The 13,137-nt window shown below is 39.4% G+C and overlaps 2 long non-coding RNA genes across 2 annotated transcripts in view; one reads left to right on the top strand and one right to left on the bottom strand.

Moving 5' to 3' along the window:
* Nucleotides 1-13,137, bottom strand: part of LOC145456251 (uncharacterized) — a 248,805-nt gene that overhangs the window by 85,209 nt on the left and 150,459 nt on the right. The gene's annotated exons all lie outside the window — the stretch shown is intronic.
* Nucleotides 10,175-12,896, top strand: LOC145456378 (uncharacterized). Its single transcript, XR_013920592.1, has 3 exons — nucleotides 10,175-10,338; nucleotides 11,639-11,824; nucleotides 12,718-12,896. It is a non-coding gene; the product is annotated as an uncharacterized LOC145456378 (long non-coding RNA).

Here is a 13,137-nt window from a genome sequence, read left to right as displayed (position 1 = left end):
TGCTCTTTATGATACTGAAAAATTTCACGCCCCTTGTCGTCATATCACAAAATGTATCCATGATACTAACAATCCCAAGAGATAGTTTGGTGGCATGGAAGGTTATGAATGTTAATGAGAGAATTCCCTAATATGAATTCCGGAAAATATACACCAGAGCAATAACTGCAACCACAAATCCGAGGTAAATCGCGAAAAATTTTCAGTTGACCGCAGCTTCACGACCCCTTTTCAGATACTTTCGCGCGGGGTTTCAGAGCGACTGCCCTAAGCCGTTTTCTAAGCGCCTTGGTCTTGGGAGTGTTTGGGCCATTGAACGCCAATTTAAGCATTTCCAAATGTTTTCTTGGCTTTCTTCCGAAATCTCAAATCAAGTCGCGGGCCGCATAAAATGAACTCGTGGTTCGCATGCGTCATGTCGCTAATTCCAACTCTACATTTCAGTGAAGTGATAGCCTATAACCGCTGAATGTATCAACTATATGGAACAATCGAATGCTATATTAATCAGAGTTGGATCAATTGTAATTTGTAATTGAGCCGAATGTAATTATTACATTTTTTCATGTAATTGTATTTGTAATTGTAATTGAAGCATTTCTATTTTGTGTAATTGTAATTATATTGTTAAGTTTATTTCACTGGAAGCTTTTCGACTGGCTCTCTTAAGCAGTGAACGCCAGTAAATCAATCATTTATTCGTCGCACCAGTGAAAATCCGGTACAAACCAGGATTACGATGATGGGCCTTAAGGCCTTAGTAAACAGTCACCACATGTAATAATTAGCCTATTTACATCGGTGTTCTATGCGTGCTGCGTTATAACTAGATAATTCAGTCACGCTAAACTGTTTCCCATACAGTAACAACAGAAAACTTTGTGAATTACTATATAGGCTAAACCAGTGGTTCTTAAACTGGGTGTGTGCCCCCTAGGGCGGCGTGAAAGCATCTGAACAGGGCGCGACGCTCCAGTGAACTGAAATCTTTTAGGCGCTTGGCCCGATTCACCTCTGTTTTATGTGGGGAGATAGCTTAGTGGTATAATCCGCGGCTGCAACACCAATGGGTGCGGGTTCGAGTCCGACCGAGGTCGACTTTTGAATTCCGATACCTAAGTGTTGGAGGTTTGCCTAGGCTCCTCCTCACCGCCTCATCCGCGTCAGCGGTATCTTACAAACGCCTAGAGGTGGGCCGTGCTACAAGTCGGCAGTTACTGAAAATAAGAAGAATATCGGCCTGGTGTAAATGACCATAGTAGTCGACAAATACCAGCAATACCCCAAAATAAACAAACCGGTTTATAGTCTGAATTTCGCATTGGAGAATTCTCTCATCAACAGTCATAACCTTCCATACCATCAAACTATATGTAAGGATTGCTAACTTTAATTTCATTGTGTGCTATGACGATAAGGGCGACAGGAAATATTCACTATAACATGAAGGGGGGCGTGTCTAGAAAAGTTAGAGAACCCGTGGGCTAAACTAAATATTTTTATTTCAGAAATGGATGAACGGCAAATAAACTCTTCTGAAACCTGTGCTGAATCATTTCCTACACAACGGTCAAAGTTTTTCCTAATCTCTGACCAGGCTTGCTGCAATAATAGTAATAAAAAATCAAGTTTTCAACCAAGGCTTCATCAAACTTGATCACACATTTGTAGAGATGTTATCCTAATCTTACCTCTTGGCCAAATTCACTGGGGCCAGAAACTTATTGCGACCTAATGTTCATCAAATGCAATCTAACAGTTTCCGAGAAAGTGAAATGTAAATTCGAACCAATGTAATTGTAATTATTTACATGTTTAACAGTAATTGTAATTGTAATTTGATATTTTTAGCATTGAGTAATTGTAATTGTAATGTAATTGAAACATGCAAGGAGGTAATTTTATTTGTAATTGTAATTGAATTATATTTGTAATTGTAATTGAATTAAAATATAGTAATTGATCCAACTCTGATATTAATCTCATAAAATCAATATCTTCCGTCGATTTGCCAACAATTTCGACGAGGACTTGCAAGGGAATATAAGCTTACGCCTCAACGGTCTAGGCTAGACTGTGACAATGTATTAGGCGTCTGAGTATTTCTACGTTGATATTGAGCAGAGTGTGAAACGGGTTTCTGTACTTGCTACCGATATTACCCATTTAACAAGTTGAACAGCAGTAGCCAACGCTAAAATGAATATGAAATCAAGATTGCCACGTACGCCTGCTAGATTTTTTTACATCATACCCCGATATCAATTTCATTGTAAGCATCATTCGCTGACTACTTACATGTACTGTATCAAGTAAGAGGAAGTTTTTTCATAAATTTTCAACTTGCAAAACCGGAGTAGAATTCTCAAAAACCGGTTAATTTTTCCCACTTTGTGATCGGTTGACTACTCCACATTGCCAGGTGGATGACTAAAAAAAAAAAGGTCATCTTTTCGCTCAGAGCTAAAATCACCGTTTTTCACTCCGAAATACCCGCCGGAGCTTCACTTCTGTGCTAATATGCGGCATATCACTCGCAATTTGTTCTAAATCTGCCTAAATTTTCAAAAAAGAGGACAAAATCTCAAAAAAAAGTCAAAAAAGAGGACAAATCCTCTTAAAAGAGGACGTATGGTAAGCCTACACAACAGGGAGTCAATAAATATTCACAAACGGAAAGCTGGATATTTCGAGCAAACTTCTGTAACAAAGCAAGTAAAATATTTTGGATTGTCAAGGTGCTTGCTTACTGCTTGCTTATCACAAATAAATTGATCGCAAACGCAGTGATCGGAGCTTATACAACAGCTTACGTTCTCGTGAACTTGCTCACCTTAGCCAACCCTATATTGTATATAATTTAAATCAAACTAATATCGCTCATTCGTTTATAATTGTATATCATATTCATGGATATGTAGGTAGGTAGAGTATTGAACTATATCATTTTTAAACTTTCAGCGGTTTCCTATGTTATCCTGTATTTTGGTTGATAGCTATACTGCTATACTGGCGTAGTTGAACAGATCTACGTATGCGTGAGCGATACGCCGCCTTTCGCGCGCATAATCAACTCTTTATTCGTTCCTCGATTTAGAATAAATGGGTACTTCATCTGTATTTAAAACAGTTGGCCAGATCTAATGACTTTGAATCAATCAATGAATCATTTATTTTGTCACACCAGTGAAAATCCGGTACGGACCAGGATAACGACGAGGGGCCGCAAGGCCTTAGTACACAGTCCCCCTGTAGGAGTATAACATGTCTGATACTTTGAAATTTCAACTTGACTTGACTAGTGACTTGACTTGAGTTTGACTCGAAATGACTCGAGTCACCTCCAAAATCGAGTGATTTGACTTGACTCAAGTCAAAATGTGGAATGACTCGAGATGACTTGTGACTCGAAGGTAGTGACTTGATCCCAACACCGCCACGAACATTAACGAGGAAGGCTGCGTTCCAATATAACTGATGTTCGCATGCAGTCTTTACTAAGGGTTTCCGCATACGATATGCAACCAGAGTTCAAAAAAACTAGTTGACAAAATTGAACGACCACTGATGTTTTGGATCTCAATGCTTTAAACGTGAAGTTTACAAAAAACGTAATTGATTACTTGTACAGGTGGATGAATACGCGATTAAGGTATAATGTTTATATTCTGTAATCCAGCTCGTCAAGTACTTCATTTTCCTATATCCGGCCCGGTGACCGGAGAAGTTGCCTGCCTCTGGCATAGATCATTCTCAATTGCAATCAGAACCATTTTAACGCCCTGGACCAGTCAATGTCAAGTAGCACAGACATATTAGATCACTGAGCTGCTGGGGAATGCAAGCGATGTCTCTGCCGATAAGATTTTAGGAATGGCGACTTTGCAATCAGTAAACACTTCGAATGAAGGCAGAAAGACATCGGTATGCCCTGTAGGCTATAACTGGGATTGATTTCGTGAAATATAAACTGGTCCAACAAAAAAGGATACTTCTAGATATGACTATCACTTGAGAATTATATTTACCCGTATTTTACCAGCTTGTCAGTTCATTTACTTTTCTTGGTCGTTAATTTCAGTGCGTAAAGTTCTTTATTTCAAAATTATCTCACCATCCTTTTAACGTGCTCTTTCAATGAAGTGGACCAATGGACCAATTTCCAGCTAATCCGTGTCACCTCTTTCTTTTCGTTTATTGGCGATTTCCTCATCCTAACTCCACCATATGCCCTTGTCAAGATCAAAAGAAATGGAAAAGACATCCCTGCCTCTTCTGGCATACCTAGGTCACGATTTTTAGTCATGACTGTGTGACGAAATTTGAGTGACCTCGGCTTCTGCTGGTTGGAATTAAGTGAAATTTGGTGAGCAACGTTTTTCAGGTAACCTGACGATTTGACAATTAAGCCGTGACATCCAGTCTGTTGATTAATCAAAAGATATTGTATTCGCCCAAACGTAGCAGACTAAAAGAATATCTTTCGTGAGACGCACACGCAAATTGCCATGGAACTATTATTAGTCACGCCCACCCAGCGCGGCTATTGACAATGGACGAATACCCTAAGTTTCGGCCAAGGTATTTCTTTGGCATCACATCCCATTGAGATGCGTGTTGGCTGAAACTGCATATGTCTTTTGGTGTGTTGTGGGATCGTGGCGCGGTGATGACCGGCTCCAAAATGCCTGTTCCCATAAAATAGCATATGCATGTTTTTTCTCTAGGGGGAGAGGTATGTATTTCAAACCCAGCTATCTACTGGCGCAGGAGTCACCAACCGTTTTGAAACAAAAAAACTACATCTTGTGTAGTGTGTACTGATTATTGCGACCACCGACGGGTTACCTCTTGGCTCTTACTCCCGCCGTTGATCCGTGCTCAGTTGTATTTATTCATTTATAGTAAAGACAATCAGAGCACTGGGCCGGGTTTCCGCCCCTTACCAAGAACAAAAAACGCTCACTCGCCGGGACTCACGCCAGCTCCTCAGGGCTCAGTTGCGTTGCTGCAGTGCGCGCCAAAGCACTAATCTCCGCGTCGAGACTCGGGAATATTAACTATAGATTCCCGTTGAGCCGCCGCGTGGGCGAAGACGAGTAATGCCCCGAGCGACTGCGTTCGTATATTGCTTGGGGTCGGCCGAGCCATGTTCAACTGCTGCTCATATGAAACCAGCTTCAACTTTCAAATCTTTCATTTGAATATTTGCTACAGCGATCGCGGGCGACTCATTTGGTCCGAGTTGGCGACCCCTGTACACGAGACATTTGAATCATGAAGCTCCAAGAACCTTTTCAAGAATTATTAAATTCTCGAAAATACTCTATAATTTATGTATAATTTATGTTACATAAATTATAGAGTCCCCTTCGAGCACGCTCCCCACCCTATTAAGGAATTTGGGGTGCGCCAGGTAAAGACCTGGCCATTAGGGCTCTTCAAAAATAGCTTTTTTTCCTGAATCTTGCTGGTTACTTGATTAAATCGTTAGGTTGCCTTAAAAAACGACGCATACCAAATTTTAATTCATTCCGACAAATATTCGCGGGTTACGTAGAGTTTGAAAATTTTGGATTTGCCCAAAAACGCAAAAAAAAATTTTTCTCAAATTTTTTTGCCAACCCCATGAAATTGTTGGGCTGTCTTCAAAAACTATGCAAAACAAATTTGACTCAATTCCAAGCCGTAGAAACGGAGTTATTCCAGTTTTTCGGTGATAATTCTTGGATTATCCACCAATCAAGGATAATCCCAGAATTATCGAATAAAAACTGAAATAACTCCGCTTCTACAGCTTGGAATTGAGTCAAATTTGTTTTGCATAGTTTTTGAAGACAGCCCAACAATTTCATGGGGTTGGCAAAAAAAATTGAGAAAAAATTTTTTTTGCGTTTTTGGGCAAATCCAAAATTTTCAAACTCTACGTAACCGGCGAATATTTGTCGGAATGAATTCAAATTTGGTATGCGTCGTTTTTTAAGGCAACCTAACGATTTAATCAAGTAACCAGCCAGATTCAGGAAAAAAAGTTATTTTTGAACAGCCCTACTGGCCATAATGCAAATCGCTGGGTGCGATAAATTATCCCAATAAAGTTGGGCAATTGGTATATTATGACATAATAAGCAAATGACGCATGATGTATGAAGAGACTTGATATTTCATTAAGCCCTGTCATCACAATCCTTGTATTGTCTTCCAATATATCCTTTAATATTATAGTCCTAAGAAGCAAAACAAATGTAATCGTGAGTAATCGTGATTACTTTTCCAATGTAATCGTAATCGACTACTTCCTTATTTTGCTGTAATCGTAAGTAGTTATATAGATCGGTCGTGATTTGCCTGGGGTTCTTATGGGCGGGGTGGCATGGTGCCTGAAAACCGGGGGTGGCGAGCGGCTCTTATTTCTTATGGCGGGGGTGGCGAGCGGCTATTGCGTCTTATGGCGGGGGTGGCGAGCGGCTCTTATTTCTTATAGGCGGGGTGGCGAGCGGCTGGAAAACCGGGGGTGGCAAGCGGCTTTTATGTCTTATGGCGGGGGTGGCGAGCGGCTATTGTGTCTTGTGGTCGCACAGTAACCCTTTTCAGCATAGACAGCGGTCGCACACGGCTTCGTTGTTGGCATGTCGTACTTCGTGTTGAATATGTATCAAGTAAATAGTCATGTGAATGAACCTTTGTTAATGTGTATATCGTCGTGTATTATTACACGGTATCTACTGATTCACCATGTGTTCTTATGGGTGCGGTCGTGCTTCGTACTTTCAGTCATCTCTCGCGCGGTGTTGAATAGTCACCAACAATAACCGCACAAACGGAAACGTGGCTTGTTGTGAGGATTAAGCAGTGCGACCTATATTTCGAATGACCTGCGCGCTGAATTGTTTCATGGCCAACCGCGTGCTACTATCGAATATTACACTATTCCATTCAGTACGAAATAGTTTGATCGTAAATTATATATGATATCGTAGTTTGGTCGTGTCAAATGACCGATCGTGTTCTCTTTCCTCCCCAGCAAACACAAAACCGTAAAAGGATCATCCGGGATCATCTCGATTAGGTTCTGATTTTCTAAGTGTCGAGGGAATGTCTAAAATACGTAGTAGGATGGTCTTGTGGTTATATTCAATCAGAATAAATTCATACTCGGTGTTGTTCCATTTCATGCATTAGGCTTCGTTATATCCGGTAGTTAACCTAATAATGCAAATTTTCTATCTCTCGCGGGTACGACTAAAATACGTAGAAAGGATGACTTTTTCGGTACATTCAATAACGATGAATTCTATCCGGTTTTGTTCGATCTCATGCGGTAGCTTCGTTCTATTCATTAGAAAACAATGTTTTCCCTTCGTTTTATTGCGTGAGGATGTCACTGGTGTTGTATATTCGTGTTGTTGCTCCAAGGTCGAATAGTTTTGTTTTCCTCTGATATATATGATCTTCATTATATATATATTCGCTCTTTCGGTAATCTCGCATGTTCAACGAGTATGGTTAATAGTTTCATTCAGAGAATAACTAAATAAGTGATTTGTTGTACGTTTAGGAATATGATTATCGATGCGTGACTTCTAGAATATTTCGGCGATTCAAATTTTACGTCATCGCGCCATGCAAAGATTTGAAGCGCAACAGGTCGCAGCCAGGCATAGTTCGCTCTTTCTGTATGGTAAATGCCGTAAATATATAGGAATTGTGACTGACTGAGGTAGCGGGTTAAAGGTATATATGCAGTAGCATATAGCTTATGGGGTATTTCGAATTGCCTGTAGTATATGACGCCTAGAGCTGTTTGACTTTCTGCAAAACAGGTGTAGACAACTATAGAAAAGTTTCAGCTTTTCCAGGTTAGAATTAGAGCTAAACCGTTTTTCCGAATTAGATTACAATTATATTGCTGGCATTTCGCTCTAATTTAGTGAAATTATACCACTATAATTCGCTTCAAACATCTGAATTACCGGTACCTATACCTACGGTATATCATAATATTTATGCTTGAATTTTCTAGGTATATAAGTCATATAGATACATTCCTGTAGAACACTGATTCATGATTTTATAAAAGTTGGTGCAAGAATGGAATTTTCAACTTGATGTTGATTAATGGAGCAAAATTTGATATTTAAGTGCAATTATACCTCGAATCCAGTGACAAGATTATTAATCGTTGAAACCAAACGCAGCTTGATAATGTTGGCCCAGAGAATTTGGCTAGCCAGACCATATTGATGGAATATGGTCACAGTAAGATAATATTTTGGGCTATTTTACATGAACTTTCCAACATTTCATTTGATATGTCCACTAAAACAGTTGTTATTCTGCTTTCGAATAAGACCTTAATTGCTGGTTTCAATGGTAACTGTGTTTGTCAAAGGCTGCAAAGGTAATTTCTTTTCCTTGTTAGATGTTTATTTGTTTGTTTGTGGTGTTCATAGTGGTGGTTCGACTACACTGGTCATTTTACACCAGGCCGGTTCTTATTATTATTATTCCGTATCTGCCCGATTACCAGTGAACTCGGCACTTAGTGAATTCGGCCGCACAAACTCGGCACTTGGTGAATTCGGCCGTGGTAGATCTCGTAGCGGTACCGGTCACCATGATTGGTTACTAGAATGTTTGCCGGTGAACTTGGCACTTTGAGTGGTTGTCAATGTTGTACGGCGGTCAGGGCATGCGTAGATCACACAGTCACGGCGTGATTAGATCACAGATTGCGTAATTGCGGGAAATAACTAGGGGTGGGCAAAATCGAGTACCTGAGTGATTCGATTCTGAATCACGTAAAACGCTTCGAGTCGAGTCGAGTATTCGAGTATCACCCATTATGACGTCACAGCAGAATATACTATGTCAAAGTTCAAATATGTACATTTTATGCCACCACGAATAACATATTGCCTGTTACCCGTCACATTAATGATAATTCGGTATTTTTTCGACCATACCGACTTCATTGCACTTCTTGACAATGTTATGGAACGATCATGACTTCGGAAATGTGTTAGTATAGTAACGTTCGTAGCTTTGTACTATGTCTATTATGCTGCGACACGGCCAATCAAGGTTTCAAGGCTTCCTCAGTGAATATCAAAACTATAATTCTCGTTTGTAAATTAACTTTCAGTTGCGAGGAGCGTATAATTTCAATACTCGAAAAAATCGTATTTTACTACTCGACTCGAATCATTAAAATTAATACTCGATTCAGATTCGAGTACTCGAATCATTGTGCCCAGCCCTAGAAATAACGCGACGCTCTTCACTTGGTGAACTCGGCCCTTGAAGGAATTGGCACTAGAACACCTTCGCATTAGAAATGCATTAAGTATGAATGAACAGTATCAAAAAGGAAATTTAAACGTGTCGTGGCTCGTGGTAGATCTCGTAATCTTGGGATCCTTCAACCGTGTTATCGAGACACCCTAATCCCGGAGTGGAATCGTCTCTCCAAAGGCAAAAAATAATTTATTTTGACGTGATCATGCGAAACATTTGTTGATGAGGAACACTGGCTTGTCGTGATCGATAAACGAAGAAGCGCCGCTTGATGTTCCACAGTTTTGATCTCACATACAACGTCAAGATCCATCTTCTCAAAACTTACACGACACAGGCCCGTGACTCACGCCATCGATTCCAAGTAGACCGCGCGTGGTCGGTATATGAGCGCTGTGTTATTTCCCGTGGCTACGCAATCCGTGATCTAATCACGCCGTGACTGCGCGATCTACGGATGCCCTGACCTCCTTACAAGATTGATGAATCACTTGATAATACTATTATTAGTTTGATAATTCATATTAATAGCTATAAATACACTTCATTTCAAAATTTCCCGAGGCCGAATTCACCAAGTGCCGAGTTTGTGCGGCCGAATTCACCAAGTGCCGGGTGCATCGGCAACCATCTGCCCACTTACAGCACGGCCCACTCCTAGGCTTTTTAAGACATGGCTATGCGAATCAGATGGCGAGGAGGAGCCTAGATAAACGGCCAACACTTCGGTAGGAATTATGGAGTCGACGTGTCACGCTCGAACCCGCAATTCATTGGTGTTTAGCTATAATGGAACGTACCACTACGTTTCCTCGCCATACCTTGTAAAATGAGACCGTAGCATTTGGCAATTGACTTTTGTGTGGAAAATTGTGTTCGTTTTAGAACTTATCCGAAACTTTTATTCCGCCATAGATTGTATATGATAAAACAATATTGGAATTGATCCTAGAAGAATTCCAAAGCAACTCACCACAAAGGAGGATTTAAAGAAGTTTGATGGAAAATTGAATGAAAGCAAAAGCCTTTGCAAGAGATGTGGTATGTTGAATATGTTTGGGTATTTTTAAATAGGCCTACTTTGTTGTGCCGATAGCAGACGGTATATATAAACGTAAGATGTGGAAGCTATCAAGGTGTTTTTAGAAATTCAGTCAGTCAAAGTGGACGATCGTATTGCTTGGATTATATTTAGGCTTATTTTAGCATCTTTGAGATGCAACTCTAAACGTGGACGGTCATGAACAGTAGGGCTCTTCAAAAATGACTTTTTTTCTCAAATCGTACTGGCTACTTGATAAAATTGTTAGGTTACCTAATTTAAGCCTACAAACAAAATATGGTTCAAATCCAGCCAGTATCCGCTTTGCTACAAGAGAAGAAAGTTCCTATTTATTATATAAAAATGAATAATAAAAAATTTGAAGATTTTCTGTTAACCCCATGAAAGTGTTAGGCTGTCTATAGAAACGATGCTCACCAAATTTGGTTCAATTCCAACCAGAGGAAGCGGAGTTATTGCTGTCGAAAAATTTGGATTTTAATAAAATAGTACTTACGGTGAGCACAACTTTAATAAGTAAACAAAGAATCGGTCACCGTAAATGCTATTTTATTCAAATCCAAATTTTTCGACGGCAATATCTCCGCTTCCACTGGTTGGAATTGAACCAAATTTGGTGAGCATCGTTTCTATAGACAACCTAACACTTTCATGGGGTGAACAGAAAATTCTCAAATTTTTATTACCTATTTATTTTTATATAATAAATAAAAACTTTCTTCTCCTGTAGCAAAGCGGTTACTGGCTGGAATTGAACCAAATTTTGTGTTTAGGCTTAAATTAGGTAACCTAACAATTTTATCAAGTAGCCAGAACGATTTGTGAAAAAAGTCATATTTTAAGAGCCCTAATGTCCATGTCAGAGAAACGTTTTAGGGTAGGCCTACTCATATGTCTCGCAGCGTTCTCTACATAATTGTCAATTGCGATACAAACTGTTTGCTTTGTATTGGTAAAGCCATCCAACTTCGAATTGTAAAATGTTGGGAGTCTTGATATCAAATTTTTGAAAGGTGCACTTTGAGAAGATTTCGGAATCTGTCAAATTATACAAAAATTTAGCAAATTCTTTGACATATTTCATCTATTTGGGACTCGATCAACGTAAAAGAATTGGTAATCATTTTATACAATATATTGTATTTGTAGTTGAAGTATAGTAATAATTCTTATGGTTACCGCACTTGTAACGATTCACGGCCATAACTGGAATAATTAGAATGATGTAACTTTCAAATTGTCATGCATTTTGCAACAACATTGTTCTCAATTTTCAAGGTGCTGACCATTCGAGGAAGAATCACCCACCGGGAATTCACGATCCGTAAACGCGGCCGACTGTTTCTCTCCTCAAGCGGAAGCGACAGAGAAGAGGAACGAAGAGAAAAAAGGAGCAGAAATAGCAAGAGTGTGACAAGTCGCGTCCGTTCGCTTTAATGCGTATTTCCATCCGCGAAGTAGTAGGTGGGAAAACTAATGGGCGTTTGGTTAGGGCTTATATAAGGTTGACTCCAGCGCGGTATTTGCTAAATGTTGCTATGAAATAGGGGTGGTGTCATTTGGTATCAATATTGACTATTGAAAGACCATTTGTTAGTGGTCATGGATTTGTTCGGCCAGTATGCAGTAATTTCTGATGGCCACTTCCCGGGCTTCTGTTCTCTAACCCCTCATGATTGTTATTCTGCTTCTAGTAAGACTGTCGATTCTAATGTTTTATCGTATCATTTGTCGGAGGTTTCGCTCGCTTTATTTACAACGTTTTGCTCTCTGCTAGGTCAATTACTGGCTGAGTATCACTACAGCCTAAGAAACTGCACTAATTCTCATTTTAATGTCTTGCTGGTTATCTTGCTGTCAATTCTAATAATTTATTAATGTCTATACCAGTGCCGCCACTCAAATGTTTTGTTCTCTGTACACAATATTGTTAGGTCTTCAGCTTTCCAGGCAGAGTATCATTCCACTTTCTAGACTTGAGTATATATCTCCCCAACTAGCTGCCAAATAACTGATTCATTTGGATTTTTGAATTGATCATTGTTGACAGAATGTGAAGAAATTTTAGTCAAGAATTCTTTTTGTGTTAGTGGCTGTTTTCAAAGAGTGCTGAAGTAGTCATCGTTGATCTTGATAATCAAGTAGAAGTGACGATTGAAGTCAGTTCTCTAGTCATATAATATTAAAAAATATAATAATAAAACTTGAAAACTTGAGTGGAAATAGTTCAGAATCGAATCCATTTTAGTAAGTATGGGCGAAAAAAATGTAGGAGTCATTCGTTAGTCGCTACCTCTGCCATTTTCGCAGTACGAATGTCTTAGCTATTAATCATCATTTTCATTTTATTTCTGCAGGGTGTTGAAAAAAAAAGGCCGCATGCTGGTTATTTAACTGGCTCATCAGAAGATGAAACCTGATGATAAGGACTGTTTTCACTTTCTTTCTAAAGACATTCGTTCGTTTGTTCGTTTTATTTTTTACAACGGCATTATTGCCAATTCGTTTGAAATTAAATTATCACAAATGTGATTAATATGTAGTAAATAATGTGGTGTTTGTACGCAGCCGTGATCAGGTTAAGCCCATAGTGGTAGAAAACAGGTTATTATATCAGGATCTTCTTCTTCTAACGTAGGATCTACATTCTACTCACCATGTTTAAAGGCTGTAGCATCTGCATAATATTTACATTATTGAAGGACATGGAAAAGACGTTGAATTGAGTCGACACAAAATCCCCCTTTCTACGACCTGCCGAGATCTAATATCTACTA

The sequence above is a fragment of the Botryllus schlosseri genome, chromosome 14 (assembly GCF_051294905.1).
Source record: "Botryllus schlosseri isolate E-star chromosome 14, Bs_hap1, whole genome shotgun sequence".
NCBI classification, from domain to species: Eukaryota; Metazoa; Chordata; class Ascidiacea; order Stolidobranchia; family Styelidae; genus Botryllus; species Botryllus schlosseri.
The sequence above is the reverse complement of the archived record's forward strand: the minus strand, read 5'-3'. Positions and strand labels throughout refer to the sequence as shown.